The following is a 25,947-nucleotide window of genomic DNA, read 5'->3' on the forward strand; positions in this document are numbered from 1 at the left end:
AATTGTGGACTAAGATGAGGCCCGAGAGATAACGACAGGGGCCAACATTCAGGGCCTTGTGGGCTGTGGTAAAGAGGAGGGATTTTATACTGAGTGCAAAGGAAAGCCATTGGGAAGGTTGTGAGTGATGTGATGTGACTAACACATAAGGGCATCTCTCTAGCTGCCCTGTGGAGAATGGACTATAGAAGAGTGATTATAGCAGCAGGAAGAGCAGTGAGAGGGCCTACAGGACAGGGAGAGCCAGAACTAGGAGAGGAGACAGCTGAGATGGTGCATAGTTGACAGACTGATGAGAGATCCTGTATGCGAAATCAAGAGCATTTGCTGACAGGTGAGCCTGGAGATAGAATCCATTAACTGTTCCTTAGTCCTAACATTCTTGACTTCTGAATTCCTTTCCTTAGAGCTGACTCCAGGTTTTAGCTTGAGTGGGTGGTGCCATTTACTTAGCTAGGGAGAGGAACAGGCAGGTCTAGGGTGAAAAACCAAGAACTCTGTTTATATTGTATGAAGTTCATATCTGTTAGACATCAAAGAGGAGATGTCAAACAGTTTTCTGTATGGGGCTGGAACAGGAGGGAGGTCAAGGATGGAAAGGTGAGACTGAAGTCATCATCACATGGAGGGTAATTAGACCTCAGTGCTCTCTCCATGCTCTCACTGTACTTTCTAGAGACCCCCAACTCAGCCTTGTCATGCTGCCTCCCAATTTGCTCCTTGTATGGGTGTCTTCCCTCTCTATTTGTAAGTCTTTGAGGCAAGAATTGTGTGGTGTCTATTCTCCTTTCTGTATAACAAGTGCCCATTATATAGTAGTGTTCAATAAACAACTATCGAAAAAAATTAAAATGTTGGGGGGCTGAAGATGTAGCTCAGTGATAGGGCACTTGCCTAGCATGCAGGAAGCCTGGGTTCCATCCTTAGCACTGAAAAAATTGTTGGAAGAATAACAATCATGGGCTGGGGATATAGCTCAGTTGGTAGAGTGTTTTCTTCATGTGCATAGGGCCCTGGGTTCAATCCCCAGCACAAGAAAGACAGAAAGAAAGACAGAAAGAAAGAAAAGAAAGAATAAGAATAATGATCATGGCAGCCATTGAGAGTTTGCTATGGGTTATCACCTACTGTTTAGTATTTTGAATTAGATACACACACATATATTTTCATATAGGCACATGTATACAGGAAAAGATCTGAAGTGTGCACACCAATTATTTTCAGTGGTTACCTGGGGAGAAGGAGCAGGGAGGATGAGAGAAGGAATTTTACTTCGTATGTTTTATTGTTTTAATTTTTTCAGTGAGCAGTTCATCCTTTTTGTACAACATTTGTAATTTTTAAATCAATGAGAACAAACAAAAGGAAATAAAAAGCTGAAGCATTCTTTCCTCATCGAAGGAGGACTTTGATATTCTACTTCATGCAACAAATAACATTGAAAACAGAAACAGATGTCCTTCATTCGAGCATGGAGAAGAAAGCAAAAGTAGGAGAACTTGCTTAAGAAAGAAAGATTTTAAAATAAAAGTAATCTCTTAGAATTTAATGTACACGAGCACATATGGCTTTCATTGTTTTGTTAATCATTTTACAAATGTAAAGGAGGACAGAAATAACTTGCTAATTTTACCACAAAAAAATATATTTGATAACCTTGAATGTGTTACCAAAGAGAACGTGTCCAAGGAAAGATAGATAAAACACAAAATATTAGAAAGGTTATCTGTGATTGAAATAAGTTTTTAGGTTGAACACTATGAAATTCTCATTTTTATGAATCAAAAATGGTAGCAAATCAGTTTTACAAGTTTCAACAAAACATATAAGGGTTTCATATGTACCTTTAAAAACAACAAAAATATATAAATAAAGTTTAAGTTTTATTTTTAATCACTTTAAAAAAAATATTCTATAAAGCTTTATTTATTTATTTATTTTGGTGGGGAATACCAGGGATTGAACTCAGGGGCACTCGACTACTGAGCCACACCCCAGGCCTATTTTGTATTTTATTTAGAGACAGGGTCTCACTGAGTTGCTTAGTGCCTGGCTTTTGCTGAGGCTGGCTTTGAACTCATGATTTTCCTGTCTCAACCTCCTTGGTGGCTGGGATTACAGGTGTGCATCACCGCACACCTGTAATCCCAGCCACCTGGCTGTCTAATAAAGCTTTATAGGAGCCACCTGGCTCCTATAAAGCTTTATTAGACAAACCTGACAACTAATTTTTTCTCAGCTTTTTAATTTACTTTAATTTTTCTTTTTTGTACTGGGGGTTGAACCCAGGGGCACGTAACCACTGAGCCACATCCCCAGCCCTTTTTCTATATTTTATTTAGAGACAGGTCTCACTAATTGCTTAGGGCCTTACTAAATTGCTGAGGTTGGCTTTAAACCTGCTATGCTCCTGCCTCAGCCTCCCAAACTCCTGGGATTATAGGTGTGTACCACCACGTCTGGCAGGGAAACTCATCTTTTCATAATACATTCCAAGTATCGATGTTAATATTTAAGGGGACCATTCAGGTATCCTTTGTGCTTTATTAGTGTTTAAAGCAGAAAAGAAGAAAACAACTAAAACCAAATCCTTTCGTGAAATACTAGTGTTCAGTGAAGAAAGCTGGGTTCCATTCTCAGCACTGAAAAAAAAAATGTTGGAAGAATTATGATCATGGCCATCCTTGAGAGCATGCTATGTTTAGACACTCACAGGTTATATGATCCTATTTTAAAGTATATATATATATATATATATATATATTTTTTTTTTTTTTTCACATATGTATTTTCTACTGACAGCTAAATTTTGTGACAATCTCAAAGGTTATCAAAAAATTTAGATTGTTTTAAATCTAAGTTCATTTTTTAAGATCAAAGGAAAACAAAGGCCTAATTCACTGTAGACAGATATGTGTTAACAGCATACCAATTGAACAGATACTTGATTTAGAGTGAAAATATATCATGAGAAAAGGGAACACATTGTTGTGGGAAGGTAAATTAGTACGGTCACTATGGAGAACACTATGAAGATTCCTCAAAAAAAAATCTATTATATGATCTAGTAATCCCATGAATTCAAAGGAAATGAAATTGGCATGTCAAATAGATACATATATGCCCATGTTTATTGCTGTACGATTTATAATAGCTAAGATATGTATTCAGCTTAAGTGTCTATCAACAGACAAATGGATAAAGAAAATGTGGTGTGTATATGCACAATGAAATATTATTCAGTCATAAAAAAGAATGATATTCTATTATTTGCAGAGAAATGGATGAAACTGGAGGACATTAAGTGACATAAGTCAGAAACAGAAAGATCACATGCTCTTTCATATGTGGATGCTAAAAAAGGTTGATTGGAATGTAGAATAGTGATTAATAGACAGGTGGAGGAAGAGAAGTCTAGAGGGAGTTTGGAAAACAACAATTACATAGAAATAATAAGTCGAGGTGCTACAGCACAGCAGAGACTATTGATCACAATAACCTATTGTATCTTTTATGAAGAACTAGAAGAGAGGAGCTTGCAGGCTCCAAGCACAAAATAGTGAGAAGGAGATAGAAACCTTAATTACCCTGATTTGATCAAAACATATTGTATATGTGTATTGAAATATCACACTGTACCCTGTAAATATGTACAATTAGAAAACTAATTAGTGAAAAATATGACTTCATAAAAGAAAATAAAAGCAGAGAAAAGAAATTTACTATGACTGCAATCCTTAAATTATTGCTTGAGGTATACTTTTCTATCTAGAAATTCATTTAAAAATAGTTTTACCATCCAAAAAATTAAAAACTTCAAATTGGACTAGTTTGTTTCATTAAAGCTAAGACCTCATCTACAAGAATTTCTTTTTTTAATATTTGTTTTTTAGTTTATATGGATATACTATCTTTATTTTACATTTATTGGGTGCTGAGGATGAATCTAGTGTCTTAATCATGCTAGGCAAGTACTCTACCACTGAGCCAGGACCCCAATCCAAAATTTTTTTTTTGAGGGGGGGTACTAGGAATTGACTCAGGGGCACTCAACCACTGAGCCACATCCCCAGCCCTATTTTGTGTTTTATTTAGAGATAGAGTCTCACTGAGTTGCCTAGCATCTCGCTTTTGCTGACATTTGGCTTTGAACTTGGCATCCTCGTGCTTCAGCCTCCCAAGCCACTGGGATTATAGGCGTGTGCGCCACGCCCTGCTCTCTACTAGAAATTTCTATATCTTGAAGCACAAATTATAATCATTGTCCTTATTTTATTTTTAATTTTTTTAGTTGCATATGAACAGTGTACCTTTATTTTATTTATTTATTTTCATGTGATGCTGAGGATCCAATCCAGTGCCTCACACATGCTAAGCAAGTGCTCTGCCACTGAGTTACACCTCCAGCCCCTGTCCATATTTTAATATCAGAATAATGTTCATCACCAAAGGTCCTATCCTGTCCTAGTAAAGGATTTTTTTTCAATGCAAATAGAATATATGTATTCAAAATTGCAGGAAAAGAAAAAAAACAAAGAGGAAGGAGGATGGATGGAAGACCAAAAAAAAGGAAAAGTAGAGGGGCTGGGGCTATAGCTCAGTGGTAAAGTGCTTGACTAGCAAGTGTGAGGCCCTGAGTTCAATCCTCAGCACCACATAAAAATAAATAAATAAAATAAAGGTACTGTTTCCATCTACAACTAAAGAAATAGAAAGAAAGAAAGGTAGAGGGAGTTATTCTGAAATGATAGGATTATTTCAAGAAATTGGTGAGTAGAATATACTATTGAGTTTCATGATGAACTAGAAATAAGCTCAATTCTGAAGGAACTATTGTCTCACAGCTGGGGGAAACTATGTTTGCCTTTCACTAAGGAAGACTGAGATCAAGCTCATAATGCTGACCAAAAAGATGCCTGCTGCCACCCAAATGGTGCAATTGTCTCATGTGAAGTCACTGTGCAATTCCAAAACACTGATCTGGAGCCTGAGAAGACCTCCTTCTTCCAGGTTTTGGGCATCACTACTAAAATTTCCAGGGGCATCAATGAAATCCTGAATGATATGCAGCTGATCAGTGGGACCTACTAAAGCCACACTTCTGAACATGCCCCCACCCCTGATTCTCCTTTGGGCTGATCAGCCAACAGCTGTTTCGATAATGGCAGCATCTGTAACCCTAAAGTTTAAAATCACAAAGAAAACTGCACTCTGCTTCCTGGTGGGCATCTGCAATGTTGCTAGTATTTGTCTGCAGATTGGTTACCCAACTATTGCCTCTATGCCCCATTCTCTCATCAGTGTGTATAAATAGGTCCTGGCTTTGTCTGTGGGAACTTAATATACTTTTTTACTTACTGTAAAGATGGAGGGCTGCTCAGCTGATCCATCTGCATTTGTGGCTGCTGTCCCCATGACCCGTATTGGCTCCCCCCCCTGCTCCCGCCCTTGTTCCTGCTGTTGCCCTAGTCAAGGTTGAAGCCATGGAAGACCTGGAGGAGCTGGACAAGAATATGGGATTTGGTCTCTGGCTAATCACCAAAAAGCAATGAACTCTTACCAGCTTTATTCATTTATTTAGTTATTTGGTACCAGGGATTGAATTTAGGGGCACTCGACCACCAAGCCACATCCCCAGCCTTATTTTGTATTTTATTTGGAGACAAGCTCAGTGAGTTGCTTAGTGTCCCGATGTCGCTGAGGCTGGCTTTGAACTCATGATCCTCCTGCCTCAGCATCCCAAGCTGCTGGGATTACAGGCATGTGCCACCGCGCCTAGCTTGCCAACATTATTTTAAAACAAAGCAAAAAAAAAAAAATAGTACTGATACATGGTTTCCTTTCCTTTGACACAGAATAGTCTTTGTTGTGAGGAAATTTGATATACACATCTATAATTTTATAAAGATTTTGTTTGTATATGAGCTCTCCATGGTTTATGGACTCTGTCAGACATTTTCTTGCTCTTTTTTTTTTTTTGAGAATAGTACATTCAACAGCATTTATTAATTCATATTAATTCATTCAACAAATGTATACTGAACACTTCCTCTGTACTAAACATTCAATTAACAGATATTTATGGACTCTGAGCCCTATGGTGTGCTTGTTTTGGGGATATCATGGATGAGTAACAGGCATGGTTCATGCCCTCACTAGTCAAGCAGGGAAGAATGATCATTAAGTCAATTATTACAATAAAGTCTGAAATGCCTTATGATTTGAAGAAATAAAGGATGTTACAAAAGTATATAGTGAGCTACTCACCTAATCTGGAATGAGTAGGGAAAGCCTTTCAGTGATCATAGCTGAGTTGCAATCTGGCCTGGGTGGGACCTAGGAATACAGGGATGTAATGACACAATCCCTGCCCCCAGGAAGCTTACAGTTTAATAGACCTCTAAACCATGTGAACTAACAACCTCAGCACAACCTAAGAGCCAGAAAGGAAGAGTATAAAAGAAGTTCAGAAGAAAGAGGTTCTGACAAGATCTGTATTGGAACAACATAAAAGATTTAATGTCTCTGAATGGATCTTGGAGAAGTGTAGACTTTGGTCTGGGGTTCAAGGGAGAAGGAAGATGTCCTGTATTGAAGGAAACTGCGGGGTATGTCTAATGGGCAGAGATGAGCCATAGGTAGCTACTTATCCCTTTTATCGTAAACATTCCGTCATAAACATTTCAAACATAAAACAAAGTTGAATGAATATTACAGTAACATATACTTTCCAAGTCCTACCATTAATGTTTCTATCCTACTTAACAATATATCTATCAAAATTTCCAAATATTATAAAAGAAATATATGTGCTTAGAATAATTTTAGACTATAATAAATTATATTTTTGGTGGTTATTTTCAAAATTGAACATTCACTAAAATCAGAGGTTATAGGAATGTGTTTTTTCTTTTCTTTCTTTTTCTTTTTTGGTGAGTCTGGGAATCAAATCCCAGGGTTTCACATATGCTAAGCATGTGTTCTACCACTGACCTGAACTCCCAGCCCCTAATATAAATTTTTAAATAAAATCTCAAATAAAGAAGTTAAGAGTATATTTGTGGGAATTAAATAAACAGAAAATACTATTATAGAAAAATATAATCCATAGACTTTAAAATTCTTTCATCTATCAACAAGGTGCTTTAGTTTATTTTTGTTTTCATTTTGTTATGGTAACTATGAAAGGATTTATGCTGATTAGGAATAATAGGTTTGTGATTTAAATTACAGTTGGCAGTTTAAATTTCCCCATTCAACTGATAATTGGATTTCCAGCTTCTAGATTTTTATGAAGGCTAGGCTATCAAGCATTCTTAGGATTTTTAAAGTTTTATATACTCCTTATGGTAATTTAAGTATGCTAGTAAGAATCTTTTATGAATATGTATTATAAACATGAAGAAAATGGAAAGATGTGCTGAGAAATAATCTCACTCTTATAAATGCATGCTTTGCTAATGCACATTCCAGGTGAGAAGGCTTTTTAAAAAGGCATTTCTAGGAATAATATGAGATCTAATTTGGAATCATGCCTTAGTTTGATCATTCCAAATCTCACTGCCCATAAGAATCACCTGTAGAACTTACAACATTGAATATCTGGTTTAATCCTCCAAATTCTAACCAGTAGGCCTAGGGTGGCATCCCAGAATCTTCATTTCTGGCAAAGGATGAACACAATGCAAGAGAACACCTTTGAGATAATACTGACAAGTCCTTATGTTGCATCACTCAGGTTTGACTGAGCACATTGTGGAATATCTTCTTAGTCCATTTGGACAAGATATTAATGAATTTTAATTAAGGAGTTATAATAATTTTAGCTATATGGAAGCAGGTTATTTGAATTAATCCTCTTGCAAAAGATATCTTAAAGTGATGAAATAAATTTTAAAATGTTCTTTCTATAGTATCTTATTTAGGTAGGAAATTATCAGACAAAATTGAAGCGAAGTCAGAAATCCTAAGGCTAGCTGAGAACCAAGGCTATTTGTATGCTTTGAGGGTATTTACTAAAAGGGAAAATTTTGAGGGGCAGTTCATAGTTTGGGCTCATGGGACATACAAGACAGGGAGTCTAGTAGGAAAACCTCCCCCAAGAAATCTGGGACCCAAAAGGGCCAAACCCCACAGTAAGACAATTTGGAAAGAAGTCCCTCCATCCCTTATCCCCAGAGTGCCTGGGTTCTGTGAGGTTGGAGAGGAGAAGAGGACATTTCTAGGTAAAGCTGTAACCACAAGCTGGTGTTTATGCTGTTTTTCAGCCCAAATTTATATCACCTGGGGGGCAAAAAAAATTTCAAAGGCATCAATTTAGTTTAGAATTATTCTAACTAGAAGACTCTTTGTTTATCTGACAAAGATAAATGTAAATCCTTTCTGGTAGAGAATCTCTTCATCTCAGGCCTTAAAAAGTGCCATACATAATTTTCCAAGGAAAGTGAGTGTGACAGATTGCAACAGTGACCCCATTCCTTACTTCTCTTTCTAGTCACATATTTTGCCATGTAACTTTGCAGTGTACTCATGCCCTTCCTCTTGACACTGGGCTCAGTCATTCAACTTGCTTTTGTTATTGGGTGGCTTTTCAGATAAGATACAAGCATAAGCTTGAGATGGGCTTGCTCAGTAAAGTTTATTTTGTACCTCTGCCATAGCCATAAAAATATGCCAGGCCATCTTGCTAGCAGCTTTGAAAAAAAATTAAGGTAGGCCTAAACAGATCTTTTTATCTGGACAAAAAGTCCTTTAAGAATCTTTAAGGTACATTTGTCCCACAGTAGACTGACAGGGGCCATTCCGACTCGGCTGTGGCTCTCAACAGACATGCTCAAAGTTGTAACAATTAAGTCTATAGATAGAGGTATATTTCAAAAAATCACTTTGGATGTGTATTTTGGTAAATAGAGCTATTTGGAATTAAATACACAGAAAACCCACAAAGATTTTGAGAGAATTGTACTAGCCAAAACACTGCCAAGCACTGCCAGACTGAACTGAAACTGTTTAAAATAATTGGGCAGAGAAAATCTTCTGGGCTTTCAACTTTCTTTAGGCTGAGAAAGTGGCCCAAAGATATTTCCAAATGCTTTCTGCAGAAATGATCAAGGAGCAGAAGAAAAATCAGAGACATTTCAGATGGAGATCCAGGAGGCATGGAGACAAATACACTGGGTGTCTCTCTCAGGAAGCCAAACCAGGGATTACTCAAGGAGCATTCTTCATCTTCAGAGAAGGGGAACCTGAAACATTTGCCTAGTAGAATTTCAAAACCATTATGAACCAGTGACTGCTATTCTTTCCCATTTTGAATGGAAGTCTATTGCAGTTATTCTGTCTCTGTTCAATATTGTTGGGTTTGTAGGGGGCAACAACTTGCCTTTTATTTATGGGACTCCAGATGTATGTGATCTGGATCTGATGCAGATCAGAAGATCCTGGACTTTGAGCCTAATTGTGAGCATATTTTGCACATGCACATGGGAGGAATGTGAATTATTTTGATTGTAAGAGCAGACTATGGTAGTTTGCAGAAATATTCCTAATTTTTCACCTCTTCCTGTTTCCATATCTTTACCAAGTAAGTTTACAATTCGAAGAGAAACCTGCCTCATACCTTGACAACTGGCCATGTGATGTACTTTGCCCAGCAGGATATTAGGAGACATGACAAAAGCAGAGGCTTAAAATAGGGTTACTCCTTAGGGCTTGCTTTCTTGTACCTTGGACATTATTGTGAGAAAATGCCCAGACTATGGTCCTAGGAATAGGGTAGTGAGAAACAAAGGGAGCAGAGCCACACCCTGTCAGAGGGAGCTATTTCAGCACACAGACTGCTAATCCCCAAACACAACAATGATCCTTGCTGAGATCAGCAGAGCTACCTAACAGACCCATAATTAATCCTAAATGTGTGGACAATTATCACTTATTGTAATTTTGATTCTCTGTGAAAATTGCCTCCTTTTTGTTAACATGGTCTTTATTTCAAATTATTACATGTGAAATAATTTCCTTTTAAAAGCTGATTCTCTAAAACATGATAAACAGAGGCCTTGAAAGCACACTAGGCTCCTTTTTGTAAGCTCTCTGTCCCACATAGAAACAACCTCCTTCCACCTGGAGTGGTAGAAAGATAGTTGACATTAAGACATCCTGACATGATATGGAAGACATTAAAATCTGTAAAGGAAATCACATTGTAAATAACTGGTTCTTTAGTATCAAGGACAAATGGGCTCAGTATTTTTGACTGAAATTTCTAATGCGAGATGCACATGCAGTTGTTTTCCCACTTCTCCCCAAAGTAGCACTAACTTTTTACACACACACACACACACACACACACGTACTATCTCCTAGATCTCTCTCCCTCTCTCTCTCTCTCTCTCTCTCTCTCTCTCTCTCTCTCTCTCTCTCTCTCTCTCTCTCTCTTCCTTTTGGTAATAGAATCCCCATTGCAGCTAAGTATGTATTCTTTTTTTTTTCCCCAAATAGATGAACACAATATCTTTATTTTGTTTATTTGTTTTTATGTGGTGCTGAGGATTGAACCCAGTGTCTCACATGTGTGAGGCAAGTGCTCTGCCACTGAGCCACAACCCCAGCCCTTAGTATGTATTTTTTTTTTTTTTGAGAGAGAGAGAGAGAGAGAATTTTTTAATATTTAGTTTTCAGTTTTCGGTGGACACAACATCTTCATTTTTTATTTTATGTGGTGCTGAAGATCGAACCCAGCTCCCCGCACATGCCAGGTGAGTGCATTACTGCTTGAGCCACATCCCCAGCCCTATTATATATTCTTGATTAATTTCTTATCAATGAAATGTGAGTGAAAATGATTTGGGCAAAGTCTGTGTCACTACCTTAAGGAAAAAAAAAAGGTTTTCCTCCACTTTCTCTTTTCTCCTTTTCCATTAAATGGATGCAGATGTGGTATTAGAACAGTTTCAATTGTATGGTCAAGAACAATACCTCAGGGCAATGCTTTAATGTGTATTAAAGCTGCCTGGGGGATCTTGTTAAAATGCAGGTCCTAATTCAGTAGGTCTGGGGTTGACTGAGATTCTGCAGTTCCAACAAGCTCTTAGGAATTGCCCCTGCTGCCTTATTGCCATTACAAAGGCAATAAGGGATAGTGAGTCAACAGATTGAAGGGACCTGAGTTCCTGGGGTACTCTGAGTACAAGAGCTCTCTGTTCAACTCAGTCTGTTTCACTCCCCATGATTTCTGAGTCAGTGTTTGAGACCTTTTTGTTTCAATAGCTTGGCATGTGGCCCAAGTAATAATTCATGGAAGCAGAAGGGGACTTGGTGGTCTAGGCTCCTAGAGTGGGAGCCTTCCAATATCTCTCACTTTACTCAGGGTTAAGGATACTTGACATTGGTTTTTCCACTTTACCATCTTTTATCAGAGGTGAAGATGGGTCAATTGCTCCAACAGGAAAGGTCATCTCTGCAATTCCCTGCTTCTGATTTCTTCAATCAATTTCTTGTTCAGTAGCCTGTTGACTAGAAATTTACTTCTTATAGAGATATATCCATAGGCTTGCAATATATTAGTGAGTGAATACTGGAGTTTTGATAGTTGCATAAATTGGCATTTTGCTTTATACTAGTCTTTTGTATTCAGTTGGTATAAGTTTGTCTCTAGACATTGTTTGGTTCTGGGTGAGCTGGCAAGAGCAGTTTCTCTGTCTCCAGAGCTAAGAATATACTTTGGCCTTTAATGTCCTCTGTGACATATTTCCATGCTGAGAAGTCTTGCCTGGAGGCCATGCAGGCACTCCACCAATCCACTGCTTCCAAACAACTATGGGATATTTCTCCCCCAAGTCAGTATACTTAAGGAAGGGAGCCTTTAATGTTTTCCACTATAAACCAGTAGCAAATTAGGCGTGCAGGGAGCCCTTGTGGGACCCATAGCAAGGTCTGATTTGCCATCTTTGTGTCTCATGCTCACCTGATTCCTTGTGCCTGAAGCACCTGTGCTCTCAGACCACAAGGATGTGAATGAAGGACTTGGCCCTCCATGCTAAAATCCACTTCTGCTCTAACTCCCTCAGGCCACATTAATCTCTGCCTCCTGTGAACTCTAACACTTGCTTTGTAAACCTTATAATAGCTAATACTCACAGCCCTGCCCTGTGAATTTTTCCTCTAGGAAAACATTATTAGACTCTTCCACAAGACAGTGAGTTCCTTGGACAGGCCCTGTATCTTCAACCTCCCTAGCCTTGACAGAGGCCATACTGGAGCTTGCCACAGTAATTGCTCAATAGATGTGTACTGTTCAGTGATCACATTTCTGGTTTCTGGAGAGGTGGAACCAGGGACAGATCCAGATTTCTGATGTAGACACACTGTATTTGGGAAACTTCTAGCTTGCCAAGCCATGGGAAGAGAAATATGGTAAGCTCTCAAAATCTTTTTTCCTCTTGATTCTCAAGCCACCATACTCTCTCAGTGTTTCTTCCACCCGCCCCAAATTCTTGCTGTTCCTTCTTAGTCCCTTTTGCCTTCTTCTCCTTTTCTACTTAAGGTTAGATACCAGAGACCCACCCTCCTACCTTTGACATCCTCTCATTCTGGAAATTTGAACTCATTCCCAAGGCATCAAGTGGCCAATTTTATACCAATGGCTGTCACATCAGGACATTCTGCCCAGCCCAGCCGCTGGGCTTCAGCTCCCTGTCCCATTCCAGATAATCCAACATCTCTGTTTGCATGTGTGGTATGTACCGAATATTTGTGCCCCACTCCTAATCATACTTTGAAGTCTAAACCCAGTGTGTCTGCATTTGGAGACAGGGCTTCTAAGCAAGTAACTAAGGTTAATGAAATCATAAGGGTGTGGTTTTGATCCAATAGAATTAGGATCCTTGTAAAAAGAGATGTCAAGCTGGGTGTGGTGGCGCATCCCTGTAATCCCAGCGGCTTGGGAGTCTGAGACAGAAGAATCTCGAGTTCAAAGCCAGCCGCAGCAACTGTAAGGCACTAAACAATTCAGTGAGACCCTGTCTCTGAATAAAATACAAAACAGGGCTGGAGATGTGGCTCAGTGGTTGAGTATCCCTGAGTTCAATCCCCAGTACCCCCCCAAAAAAAGAGAGAGATAAAAAAGCTTTCTCTCTCCACTTGAGAGCTCCCCACTTCCCCAGTACCTCACCCCTAACTGTGTGAGATGGTAGCTGTTGAGAGCCACAGCCGAAGGGGCCCCAGCAAACTTCCAGCTGCCAGCTGATTGGCTCCTCTGTGGTGATGCTCATTGGGCTGTTTCCCCGCCCTTTCAGACCACGGAGCTGCTCATTGGGGGACTCTTTTGGCTCCGCCCATGCGACCCAGCCAATCGGTCTCAAGAGAGGAGGAGTGGAGGTTGAGAGGCTCCTGGGAAGCTGGAGGTGGCGGTTGGGCTCTCGGGAATTCCTGGAGAGCTGGCATGGTGCGGTGTGGGTGCTAAAAAGAAAGTTCCTTCCTGCTTGACAAGTGGCTCCTGAATTGTGCCCAGCCAGATTGCGATATTTAGTGGCCCGTAGGGGGAACGAACCTGCGACCTTGACGTTATCAGCACCAAGCTCTGATGAATCCAAATTAAAAAGTTTAGAGTAAAAAGGGTTATTTTAAGTTTATATTTGGGGGATATATACCCCTTCCCCATTTTTTTTTTCAAGCAAAAACGAACTTTATTTTTGGCATCCACACCACATTGCTGCAGTCTGGCTGGGCACAAATCACTAGCCACTCAAGAGGAACAAACTTTATTTCTAAACTCTACCAGCACACTCCACACACGCTCCCCAAGAACTCTCCTGAACGCCCTCCTCCAGGAACCATCAGCCGGAATTCCCTCCTCCGGCACCTCCCTAACCAATGCAAACTCTTCAGGAATCCCTGTGAGAGCTCAACCGGAACTCAAAAGTCATCATCTTAAATGGCTCGCTGGCCTCACCTGTCAACCACTACTTCTGGCAAAAATGCCATGCGTCATCCCAACTCGGCTGTGGCCCTCAACACCACTCGAGCTCTCCAGGAATTCCCCAAGAGCCCAACCGCCACCTTTGGCTTCCCACAAGCCTATCAACCCCCACTCCTCCTCTCTTGAGACCGATTGGCTGGGTCGCATGGGCGGAGCCAAAAGAGTCCCCCAATGAGCAGCTCCGTGGTCTGAAAGGGTGGGGAAACAGCCCAATGAGCATCACCGCAGAGGAGCCAATCAGCTGGCAGCTGGAAGTTTGCTGGGGCCACTGTGAGCCAATCAGCTGGAAGTTTGCTGGGGCCCCTTTGGCTGTGGATCTCAACAGGTAGCCACCTATAAGCTAAGAGAAAAGCCCTTATATATATAATGAAAACTAGAACCGTTATCTTGGCCTTCTCAGCCTCCCTGAATTGTAAAATATGCATTTCTGTTGTTTAAGTCATGCAGTCTGTGGGATTTTTGTTATGGCAGCTGAAGCTGACTAATACAGCATGACCCAGGCATCTCAAATTCAGTGTATCCAAAACTGAGCTAATCATCATATCCCCTGCTCCCCCATAAAAAAATGACAACAAAATAAACAAAAAAATCCTGCTTTTGCTCCAGTGTTGTCTGCTTCATAAATGGTTCCAGACCCTGAGTTGCTCAGGTCAAAAACCTGGGTGTCCTTTTCCTTTCTTCTCATTCTTTGGGCCTCCTATTCATCCTGCAGCTAGAGAAAACATATAAAATGCATATCTGACCTGTGATTTTCTTACTTAACATTTTAGTAACTCCTTATTTCCCTTATAATGAGGGAAAACCCCTGCAGTCTTTGACCTTCTCCATATACTGCCCCCCTCTCCCAACTCTTCCCCAAAGTGTGCATACCTCAGCAATCCTGGATTTATTTCTATGAGAATCCCATGCTCTCTCTCATTGCTAGGTCTCTATGTATACTGGTCTTCCTTCCTGGAATGCTTTATTCTCACCCTCTTTCTCCCTCACTCTGACAAATAAATAAATTATTAATTGCTTGGTGCTGCTCTGATTGGCAACAGAATCAATGCAGGAAGGTAGAAGGATCAAGAGTAATGAATGGCTAGATCTTGGCTCTGGTGAAATGTAATGTTTCATATTTACTAAAGTTATTGATATATCTGCATGTTCTTGTCCTGCATTCTGGTATATGTTCTCATTGGGTCCATGATCAGGTAGGATAACTGGTTTCATAAATATGTGCCAAACCATCTTCTAGGTTCAGCTTGGTGGATCTTGCTCTAGTGTTTAGGTGTTTTAACATATGTAATGATCATGAATGTTATAGATAAATGTGCATCCCAGAGATAAGATACATGGTAGGGAATATATGACCTAAGAAAATAAATATCATATGATATGTGTGTGTTTTTTTTTAATGGGGTCTTCTGCTTAGGTCTATGCCACCTTGTAATAATTCTCCCAAGAAACTCATTAAACCTGGGTATCAACTTACTGGGCAACATTATATTTCACCAACAGTTTAACCTGAGTCCTAGAAGGTCATTAAAGTGAAACGGATAGCTTAATCTCCTCTGTAAAAATCAACCTGCGATTCTAATTCATATTTATCAAGAAAAAAAATACCCTCATTTCTATCCAAATTAACCAATCAGTAAATACAATGTTAAGGGGATTACATGAGATAGTCTTTCCAAAAGATTGGATTACATCAAATTAATCTCACTTTGGCTTAGATTTCCAGGCCAGGTATTTCCAGGGGCCATGTGTTATGAATATTTGTGCCACATCTGGTTTTCTGTGGGCCAAGAGGGCTATTCATAAACATAATGTATACTAGATATATACACACAAGCTGTACTATAATGAACAGTAGTAAACTATTTTGAAACAATCAATTGGAGAAAAATTGAGAAAGGAAAAAATTCTCCGGTGTGATATTATGAAATATGTATTTGATCTTCCTCCCAACTTCCTGATATATAGCTCCAGTGTCTTGTATCCTAATGAGATGACTAGTGACTGGGGGTTTCTTAGATGGTCTCAGGATTGGGACAGGTTGTCAGGGGAGCCAGACAGGTAATTAGAAGGTTGGAACTTTAAATCCTATGCCATCTCCAGATCTCTGGGGAAGTGAGAGAGCCTAAAAGTTGAGTTGACAAACCATAGTCAACAATTTAATCAATCATTCCTACGTAACGAAGCTTTTATAAATACTTGAAGGGACTGAGTTCTGGGGTTTTCTGGAAGATGGAATGCTCAGAAAGGCATGGAAGCTTTGCACCCTTTATCCCATACCTCAACATATGCAACTCTTCCTTCTGACTGTTCATCTGTAGCCTTTGTAATATCCTTTATAGTAAATGGGTAAATGGAAGTGTTTCTCTGAGTTCTGTGAGTCACAGTAGCAAATTAACCAAACATAATTGCAGGGTCATGAGGACTCCAACTTATTGCTGGTCAGTCAGAAGGAGAGCCTGTGCTTGCAAATGACATCTGAAGTGGGGACAATCTTATAGAACTGAGCGCTCAACCTGTGGGATCTAATGCTATCTCCAGGTTGAGTCATAACTGAATTGAATTAGAGGACACTCTGTGTCCACTGGAGAACCATCTGTAGCTCTGCATGTGTGAATGGGAAACCCACACATGTCTGGGATCACAGAAGTGTTCTGTGTTATGAAAGTATAGTAGGAGAAAATAAGTTTTTTTTATATATGTATCCATACAATCTACTAGCAGTGAACATAAAAACTTATTTCTAGAATGAGTTATGTAGTATAATTGATTTTAAGTAAGTCAACAGTGTGTCCAGAATGCCTTTTGAAGTTCGTATCTCAATAGCTGTGCATATTCACCAATGTCCTTTCACATGTAAATACAAATCAAAAAATTTTTTTCACTAGGTACAATTCAATATATTTACAAATAATAATTTGGGAACTTGATAGAAACAGAGTTCCTACCCACCTGAGAAAATAGCAATGAACTCCATGCCACCTTTCTCTCAGAAGCTGCCATTTTAACCAATTCATGCCAGATGTGTCCATAGGTATCCAGCGCTCTCCTTGCGTGTTGGTGTCTTGAGGTCTGGCACAGTGTAATCCTTCCCAGAAAGGAAAGAAATTCACTTTATTTCAATACTTGACACAATCCAACTTGTTAGTTGAACACCATCTAATTTAATGTCCCTTCAACAGTTTTATTGGTAGGTAGTAACATTCCAATTTGGCCTATGAGGAGACTTGAGACCCAGAGAACTAAAAGGATTTGTTAAGTTTCATGGATAATAGCAACAGAGCCAGGGTTTGGAATCAAGCTCCTCAAGCCATCCTTGTATATTTTATATTCCTTAAGCTGCCTCTCCTGGCACAAACCACTAACATGTGATTCCATTGAAGTTCAAGAGATCAAGCCCAAATCAGCAGGGAATCTTTACTGTTTGGTGGAGGCACAGCATAAAATGTCGACCCCAATAGAAGACTTCTTGTATCATTTTTAAGAAAGATTTGGGCTTAGATCTAGTAAAACATTCATTGAGTGCCTTCTATGTCCAGAGCTTGTGATATATATTTTACATATCTCCCTTAATTGTTACAACTATTTCATTAATTTTCAATAAGATACTAGAAGCTTGGTATCAAAAAAGAATAGAGAACAGCTATGATTAGGAGGGGCACTTTTGGAATTTTCTCTGCAACCCCATTCTCAGGAATGGATGCGATTGTTGTCTTGAAAGCAAGTTCATTTCACCAAAACACCAGGATAATTTTGTCACACTAATTACATGGACTGTAATTTTTTGTTCTTTCCTTTCATCGAGTTTGATACTTTTTGATTCTTAGTGCGACTATGAATCAGGACTGTGTACACACTTTAGAGATTTTCCAAGGACAATTCTGATATATATGATGTTTTACCCTTAGGCTGATTTAGAAGGTAACACCTCCTTCAGAGATGACCCTTTGGTTGACTAGGATGACAGAAGCTGCTGCAGTAATCCCTCTGGGGTTCATGTAGTGTTATCCCCATCTTTGAAGGAACTATACATCTTTTCTGAACTCTATAGCCCTATGGCCTGAGAACAACTGTCTTCTAATATGACTCTCTCTCCCTGGATATGATGATTGGTTCAAGAGATTGGCACATGACCCAAATTGGAACAACAAATCATTTCCAGGCTTTTAAAATTTTTTTTAATTTATCTTTTAGTTCTAGGTGGACACAATATCTTTATTTTACATTTAGGGTGTTAAGGATCAAACCCAGTACCTCCTGCATGCTAGGCGAGTGCTCTACCACTGAGCCACAACCCCAGCCCCTTCTAGGCTTTTTTTAAAGTGGAACTATTCACAAGCACTTTAGCCTTTCTGGTTGTCTCCGAGGGCAACAGCCTAGAGCCCCCAGTATTTCCCTTGAAGAGACAAAAACCTGATTGTGCTGAAATCTCTGGATCCAGTCTTTCTTCAGGCCAGTTCCATCCATCCTTGCCTTTCATGATTTATCTATAGGAGGCAACAGATTTATCTGTTTTGCTTAGGCAAAACATGGGGTCTTATGCAACCAAAGAGTTCCAACTTTGGTTAAAATAACATCAGTAAAATATTTTTTGTTTGTATATTTGCTCAAAATGGAGTACGCTATAATAGAAGGCATGCTGGACTTGAAATAATGTTAGAATAATATTGACTATTATGAGGTATGAAGCATCCATTACTGCCATATTGTATTGGGGTGATGTGAGACAGAACTAGCCCAGAACCATGTGGTTTATTCAGCCCAGACCAGAAATTTGTCTGTCTGCTTTTGGGACCCTGCTGCATCACAATTATCTTCACCAAGTTAAAAATATCTGCTTGCCACTGCCCATTCCCACTGAGTTGTAGGAACCCAAATCTGTTAACCTCAGACCCGTAGACATGACTGAGTCTTTACTATCCTCCCAGGTACTGAGCTAACTTTAGGTAAGGTCATGGTAAATTCTAGTCCTGAGTAATAGCTGCACTTACAAATAAAATTGATCATCAAAGATGCTACACTATTGATCCATAAGTAGAGGAAACATAAGTGGGGGATTTAAAACGCCAAGATTAGGTTTCAACTTCATTTAACACTGTTGCTTACTAACTGTGAATTATCTGAGCACCAATTATTTCACATTTAAAGTGGAAATACTGGAAGACTGGGGGTGTACCTTGGTTACATAGCACCTGTCTAGCATAGAAGGTCCTAAGTTTAATTCCCAGTGCAGTAAGACTAAATAAATAAGGAAGAAAGGAATAAGTACTTTGATTTGTAGTGCTTTTATGAGAATTAAATAACTATGGAAAATATATAGTGCAATGCCTGTACTACTTGGTATACTTAGTATAGTGATGGTGATGAAAATGAGGGTGGGTAATAATGATGATGGTAACATTTTTTTCTGTAAAGTACTCTCATGGTATCATAGAGAAATGCAGCAGGGGAAAATGGTTCTTCCGTTCCTCCACTTCCTCTTCTACCTGTTCTTCCTTCTCCAGGGCCATGTGATGAGTTACTAACAAAGACAAGATCCAAACAATAGACTCAATTTGGAGATATCTGTATTCTTATGAGTCAAAGTACACAATAATTAGTTTCATGGCAGTGGGTATGAATCAATGCTATCTTACTTTTGAGTTGATTTTGGAATTCAATTTACAAAAAAAAAAAAAAAATCTTGATGGAAGTGTATTTTTCAAACTTCTTTGACCCAGTATGGGGTTGTACTTTCCCATCTTTTAGATAATACTAGAAAAAATAATTCTATTCTTCCTTATTGGTTGTGACTTATTTCAAATTAAAAAAATTTTAAGTTTTCTTTACATTTTTCAAAAGTAAGCCATTTAGTCCTGTCTTGGCCAAAAGAAAATGAAACTCTATTGCATTTTCCCAAAGCGACATCTTGAGGAAAACCATATCCCTGAGAGGATATTATTAACTGCTTGCTTCTTATAATTGAGGCCTCTTCTAAGACAATTTTGCTGTTTAATCTCAGCTCTCACCAATAACCCTTCCTTATTTTTGATCAAGTGTTTAATTTCCTTGAAAGATTTTCTCAGATTTCAACTATTACTGAAAGGATTTTCATTTTACCCTCACCCTTTAATGGCTAAAGCTTGCATATCCATTATTTCAAAAAGGGGTATTTCTGTTCATCTAAGTAAATAGTTCAAGGATTTGATCTTCTTGTCTTGCCTATTACTGCTGAAATGAGAAGTTATTTGGAAATTTCTTTTGCTAATGGATTATCTTGTAAAAATAAGGTAAAATTAAGCATTTACAAAAACCAATCTCAGACAATTCTCAGTTATCTATATCAATAGAGACCAAAGCATAGATTACTAAAAACACATAAACTTCCAAAACCTGCTTTTGGTCTTCTTTTACTTTCTTCTTTGTAAAGCAAAATATATATGTGCTTAATCTTCCATTCAGTTTTTCATACAAACCTTTAAAACTTTATAATTTTTTTAAAACATGAATTGTTCATAAAGTTGCAACAAGAAAAAAAGATGGCCAGGTGTGATGGCATATACCTGTAATCCCAGTGGCTCAGGAGGCTGAGGTAGAAGGATCACAAGTTCAAAGCTAGCCTCAGCAAAAGTGAGGTGCTAAGCAACTGAGTGAGACCCTGTCTCTATTTAAATACAAAATAGGGCTGGACGTGGCTCAGTGGTTGAGTGCCCCTGAGTTCAATCCCTGGTACAAAAAATAAATAAATAAATAAATAAAATAAAATGACCAGGAGAACATAACAGTGAAGGAGTTGGAATTGTTGTATCCATATTTAAATATACAGAACTATAATTCTTTTTTTTTTTTATGGTGCTGGGGATTGAACCTAGGGCCTTGTGAATGAGAAGGAAGCACCCTATCAACTGAGCTATATTCCAACCCCTATAATTCTTTCTAAAAACTCCAAAATAACAATAGCAAATCAATTCAGTATAGCATTGGTCAGCTTCTTCTGCAGACTTCAACCTCTCAACTCTGCCCATAAACTGGCTGTGAAGTTGGGTTGGATGCATGTGTGGTAAAGAATTTGGCCTTCCCCAAACAGAAGGTCTGCCTTTCACCCTAGGCTGCTGTTATACCTGACTGACTGGAGTGTCTTTTTTGGGGGGTGGTGGCTGGTCATAGTGGACTTAAGGTAAGGCTGACCACATCTGAAAATCTTAGGGTAGTGGCTGGCCATATCAGTGTCCATGTGACTCAGGCTAAGGGCTTTCGGTCTTGTGATATCATTGTAACTAGAGACTCAGTTCAATCACATGGCAGTCAATCAATCAAACATGTCAATGTAATGAAGGTTCAATAAAAACTCTGGAGACTGAAGCTCAAGTGAGGTTTCCTCATTGGCAATATTTCATGTACATTGTCACATATTGGTGTGGGTGAGTAATATGTCCTAACTCCATGGGGACAATGGAAATGTCACATTTGAACCCTCTCATACTCTACTCTATGCATCTCTTTCTCTGCTGATTTTTATCTGTATCCTTTCCTTATAATAACCATGAGAATAATACCTTTCTGTGGGTTCTGCTTTCTAGAATAAACTATAGGATCTGAGGGTTGTTTGGGGAACCCCTGAACTTGGAGTTGATGGGGGAAGTTTTAGGGACTATGCCCTCAAGCTTTGAAGTTTGGCTAACTGTGCTGCTCCTCTTCAATTCTCCCACAGAACTCAGTCACTGCCTCTATTATGGCATTTAACACATTGTTCTTTGTGTTATTTAGTTTTTAAATATTTTGTTATATAATGGCAAAAAAATGCTTAAAGAATAGAAAAAGGTTTACAGTGTGATTGTCCTAATAGTCCTAGTAGTAAAGAAATGGGGAAATTGAGGTTCAGAGGAATTAATTTTCCCAAAGCCATACAGTTAATAGAATTGGAATTCATTCATTCTAGCTCTACATTTCAGGCTACTAACCACTTCTGCTTCAGCATCTGTTGCAAATAAGAGAAACATACACAAAGCTTAAATTTAAATCCTCCCTACCCCTGAAGAGAGAGAGAGAGAGAGAGAGAGAGAGAGAGAGAGAGAGAGAGAGAGAGAAATAACAAGGAATTCATTGTTATAAGTTCTCCTCCCCCACTCCCCCTCTTTCTCCTTTTCCCCACCCTGCCTCTGCTTTTGTCTGTGCAAGATTTATAGAAACAATAGATGTATAGTAAAGAGGACAAGGTAGTAATGAGTGGAGATATTTCAAAGGGGAAATCCATTGCATCTATGGATAACTGAATTTGGAAGATAAAGAAGAGCAAAAAAAAATCACCAAAACCTTTAAGGTGTTGGGCTGGGTTAACTTGGAGGATTACATAATTCCATGATAGAGAGTGATGATTTGGAGGAAAGATAGTAAACTCATTTGTTATTCTTCTCTTTTCTTTTCTGTTCTTTCTTTCTTTGTTTTTTTTTTTTTTTTTTTTTTTTTGGTCAGAGGCAGGAGGAATTAAATTTAAGCTTGAGTTGTGTTTCTCTCATTTGTAATGGATGCTGAAGCAAAAGGTATAGTGTTTAGTAGCTTGCACTAGAGCTAGAATGAGTGAGTCCCAATTAAGGTACAATTTATATACTATAAAAATGACACAAGTTAAGCACATAAGCTGATTCCCTTTGACAAATGTACATGCTGTGTGCTCACCACCTTCATCAAGATAGAAAATACTCGAGTCCCCAGAAAATTCCATGCAGCCCTTCCTTCCCTCAATACTACTTTGATTTCTGTTACTGTAGATCAATATTTAACTGCGATAGAACTTCATATGAACAGAATAATACATGATGTACTCCCTTGTATCTGGTTTCTTTTGATCAGCACAATGTTTGTGGGATTCATGTATGATGCTGATATTAGTAAGCTTTTTTGGCCAAATAATATTAGATTGTATGAATGTATTATAATTTAGTTATTTCTTTACCTGTTGATGGACATTTGGATGATCTGCAACTATAAATGAAGCTACTGTGAATATTCAAGCATACCCCTTTTGTGGATACATTTTAAAAAATTTCCCTTCTTGTGGGAATACATCGAGAAAGCAGAATTGCTAGTTCAGAGTCAGTGGATGTTAACTATTTAAGAAACTGACAAAACACATACTGAAGTGCTTGCCCCATTTTATACACCCACCAGCAATGCATGAATGTCCCTGTGGCTCTACAACCTTGCTGACTCACCCTCTTGCCAGACTTTTCTTCTTTGGCGTTCTAGTAAGTGCAAAGTAGTGTCTTCGTATGTTCGATAAACAACTTTGTTAAGGCATAACCATAAAAATTCACCATTCCAAGTGTACAATTCAATAATTTTTACTAAATTTAAAGACTTGTGTAAACTTTATCACAAACCAGTTTTAGAATATTTCTGTCGCTCCAAATAGTCCTCATGGCCCTTTGCAATCAATCTGTGCTCCTAAGGGAACCACTGATCTTTCTCTATAAATTCACCTTTATGGATATTACATGTAGATGGAATCATATAACTGTCTTTTGCTTCAAGCATGTTTCACTTATCATAATATTTTTTATGTTCAACTGTGTTTGTCTTATATGTCAAGAACTATGAAGATCTAAATTTTAACCTTACTTGCAAGCTCCCAAGCTAGCCTGCCACAGTTTCATGGTTACTGAAAGAAGATATGAGATTCCAAGGACTTCATTACTTACAGCCCAGCAGGCAGCACAAGTTTCATATTTCTATCAATTCCTGTACCCCTCAAGTCCCGTGGGATGGCATAAGTGGGTATAAGTGGATTCTGTGCATGTAGGGGGTCAAGCTGAGGGCCCCTAAGTTTAGAAAAGCCCAATGTTTAAATAGTGGGCTGCAAGCAGACCTACTCAATCTGTGCCTTGGAGAGAGACATATTTATTGAACTGGGCATCAAACAAACCAACTCACTGCTCCAAAGGGAAGTACCATCTCAATCTTCTGAAGCTTTTTGCTATACAATCATCCATGAAAAGATGGTCTGAAACAAAGGCAGCATCTCAGACCATTGAGAATTGCCTATTCAGGATATTTCATATAAAAGGGATCATTTGATATGTAGTGTTTTGTGATTGGCTTCATTCACTTAATAAACTGTTCTTGAGGTTCATCCACCCATCATACATTGGCATTTTGTCCTTTTTTATGACATTTCATTGTGTGGATATAGCACATTTTGTGTATCCATTCATCATAGCAGACATTTGAGTGGTTACTACTTTTTGGCTATTATGAACAATTCCACTATGAACATTCATGTACAAATTTCTGTATAGACATATATTTTCATTTATCTTGAGTAGATAGATAACTAGGAGTGGATAGATATCTACTAAAAATAAAAGAAAGATAAGTGTTGGGTAATATATAATTGTGTATTTGACATTTTGGAGAACCACCAAACTTTTTTCTAAAATGGCTGTACCTTTTGCATTTTCACCAGCAGTGTAAGAGGGCTCCAGTGTTTCTACTTCCTCATCAACTCTTCTTATAATCTCTCTTTTTTTTTGTTATAATCATCCTAGCAAATACGCATTCGTGTCTAATTGAAGTTTTAATTTGTATTTTTCTACTGAACAGTGATGTTGATCATCTTTTCACATGTGTGTTCACTGCTTGTATATCTTTGAGGAAATGACTATTCAAATCCTTTGCCCATTTTCCAAATTTCTTTTTTTTTTTTTAATTGTAGATTTACAAGTGCCTCATCAGCTCAATGGGGTTTTGGAAAGTACCAAAGTTTAAAAATCTGATGAAGGGCTAGGGCTATAGCTCAGTAGCAGAGTGCTTGCCTAGCATGTGTGAGGCACTGGGTTCAATCCTTAGCACCACATATAAATGAACAAATAAAATAAAGTTATTCTGTCCACTAACAACTACAAAAAAATTTTTTAAAAAAATCTGATGAAGAGTTGGTTGTCAGTTCTGTTTTAAATGAATTTCCCTTGGGCATTGAAGTCTTTGCCTAATCCAAAGTCACAAATATTTTCTCCTTGAAGTTTTCTAATTTTAGCTATTTCCTTTAGGTCTGTCATCCTACATTTAGATCTATGAGATAATCTTTGTGTATTTTGTGAGGTGAGTTCAGTTTTCTGCATATAGATATCCAGTTGTCTCCAAGCACCACTTGTTAGAAGGACCACAATTTCCTCATTGAATTGTTTTGACAGCTTTGTTGAAAATCAATTCATCATAAATGCAAGGTTTATTTCTGGACTCTCAGTTATGTTCCATTGATTTATGTGCTTATCCTTGCCCTAATGCTACATGGTCTTTATTACTGTAGATTTATAGTAAATCTTCATATTGATTAATATAAGTCCTCCACCTTTATTTTCTTTTAAAAAATTGTTTTGGTTTTTCTGGGTCCTTTTCACTTCCATAAAAATTTTAGGATCAATTTGTCGGTTTATTTTAAAAAGGGAGGCTGCTGTGATTTTGATAGAAATCACATGTTGGGAAAATTGCTACTTCAATAATATTGATGTATTAGATAATATTGAAATAATAATTTCTGGCTCATGAACACGAGATGTCTTGTCATTTATTTAGATTTTCTTTAGTACGCCATCAGTGTTTAGTAGTTTTTAGTATACATTTTTCACTTTTATTAAATTTATTGCTACATATATTTTTGGTGCTGTTATGAGTGAAATTTTTTATTATATTTTTGGATTATTGTTGCTAATATATAGAAAAACATTTTTGTGTGTGTTTGATTCTTGAATCCTGTGACCTCACAACCTGTTGATTAGCTCTAGCAGTTTGCCATGGATTCTTTGAGATTTTGTACATATAATAATACAGTATGTTCTGTGAATGAAGAGAGTTTTATTATTCTTTTCTAGTGAGTGCATATATTTATTTGCCTTGTAGAAGGGTAAGAGCAAACATCCTTGCCTTGTTCCTGATCTTAGGTAGGAAATGTTTAGTCTTTCATTAATGTTTCGTATAACATTAGTTGAATGAAGTAG

The 25,947-nt window shown here is 38.2% G+C and overlaps 1 pseudogene; it reads left to right on the forward strand.

Moving 5' to 3' along the window:
• The first annotated feature begins 306 nt into the window (after nucleotides 1–306).
• On the forward strand, nucleotides 307–5,552 carry LOC124105325 (large ribosomal subunit protein uL10-like; annotated as a pseudogene).
• The last annotated feature ends 20,395 nt before the right edge of the window (nucleotides 5,553–25,947 follow it).

Source organism: Marmota monax, unplaced genomic scaffold (assembly GCF_021218885.2).
Source record: "Marmota monax isolate L192 unplaced genomic scaffold, Marmota_monax_Labrador192_F-V1.1 WCK01_AAM20220418_F8-fsc00070, whole genome shotgun sequence".
NCBI lineage: Eukaryota > Metazoa > Chordata > Mammalia > Rodentia > Sciuridae > Marmota > Marmota monax.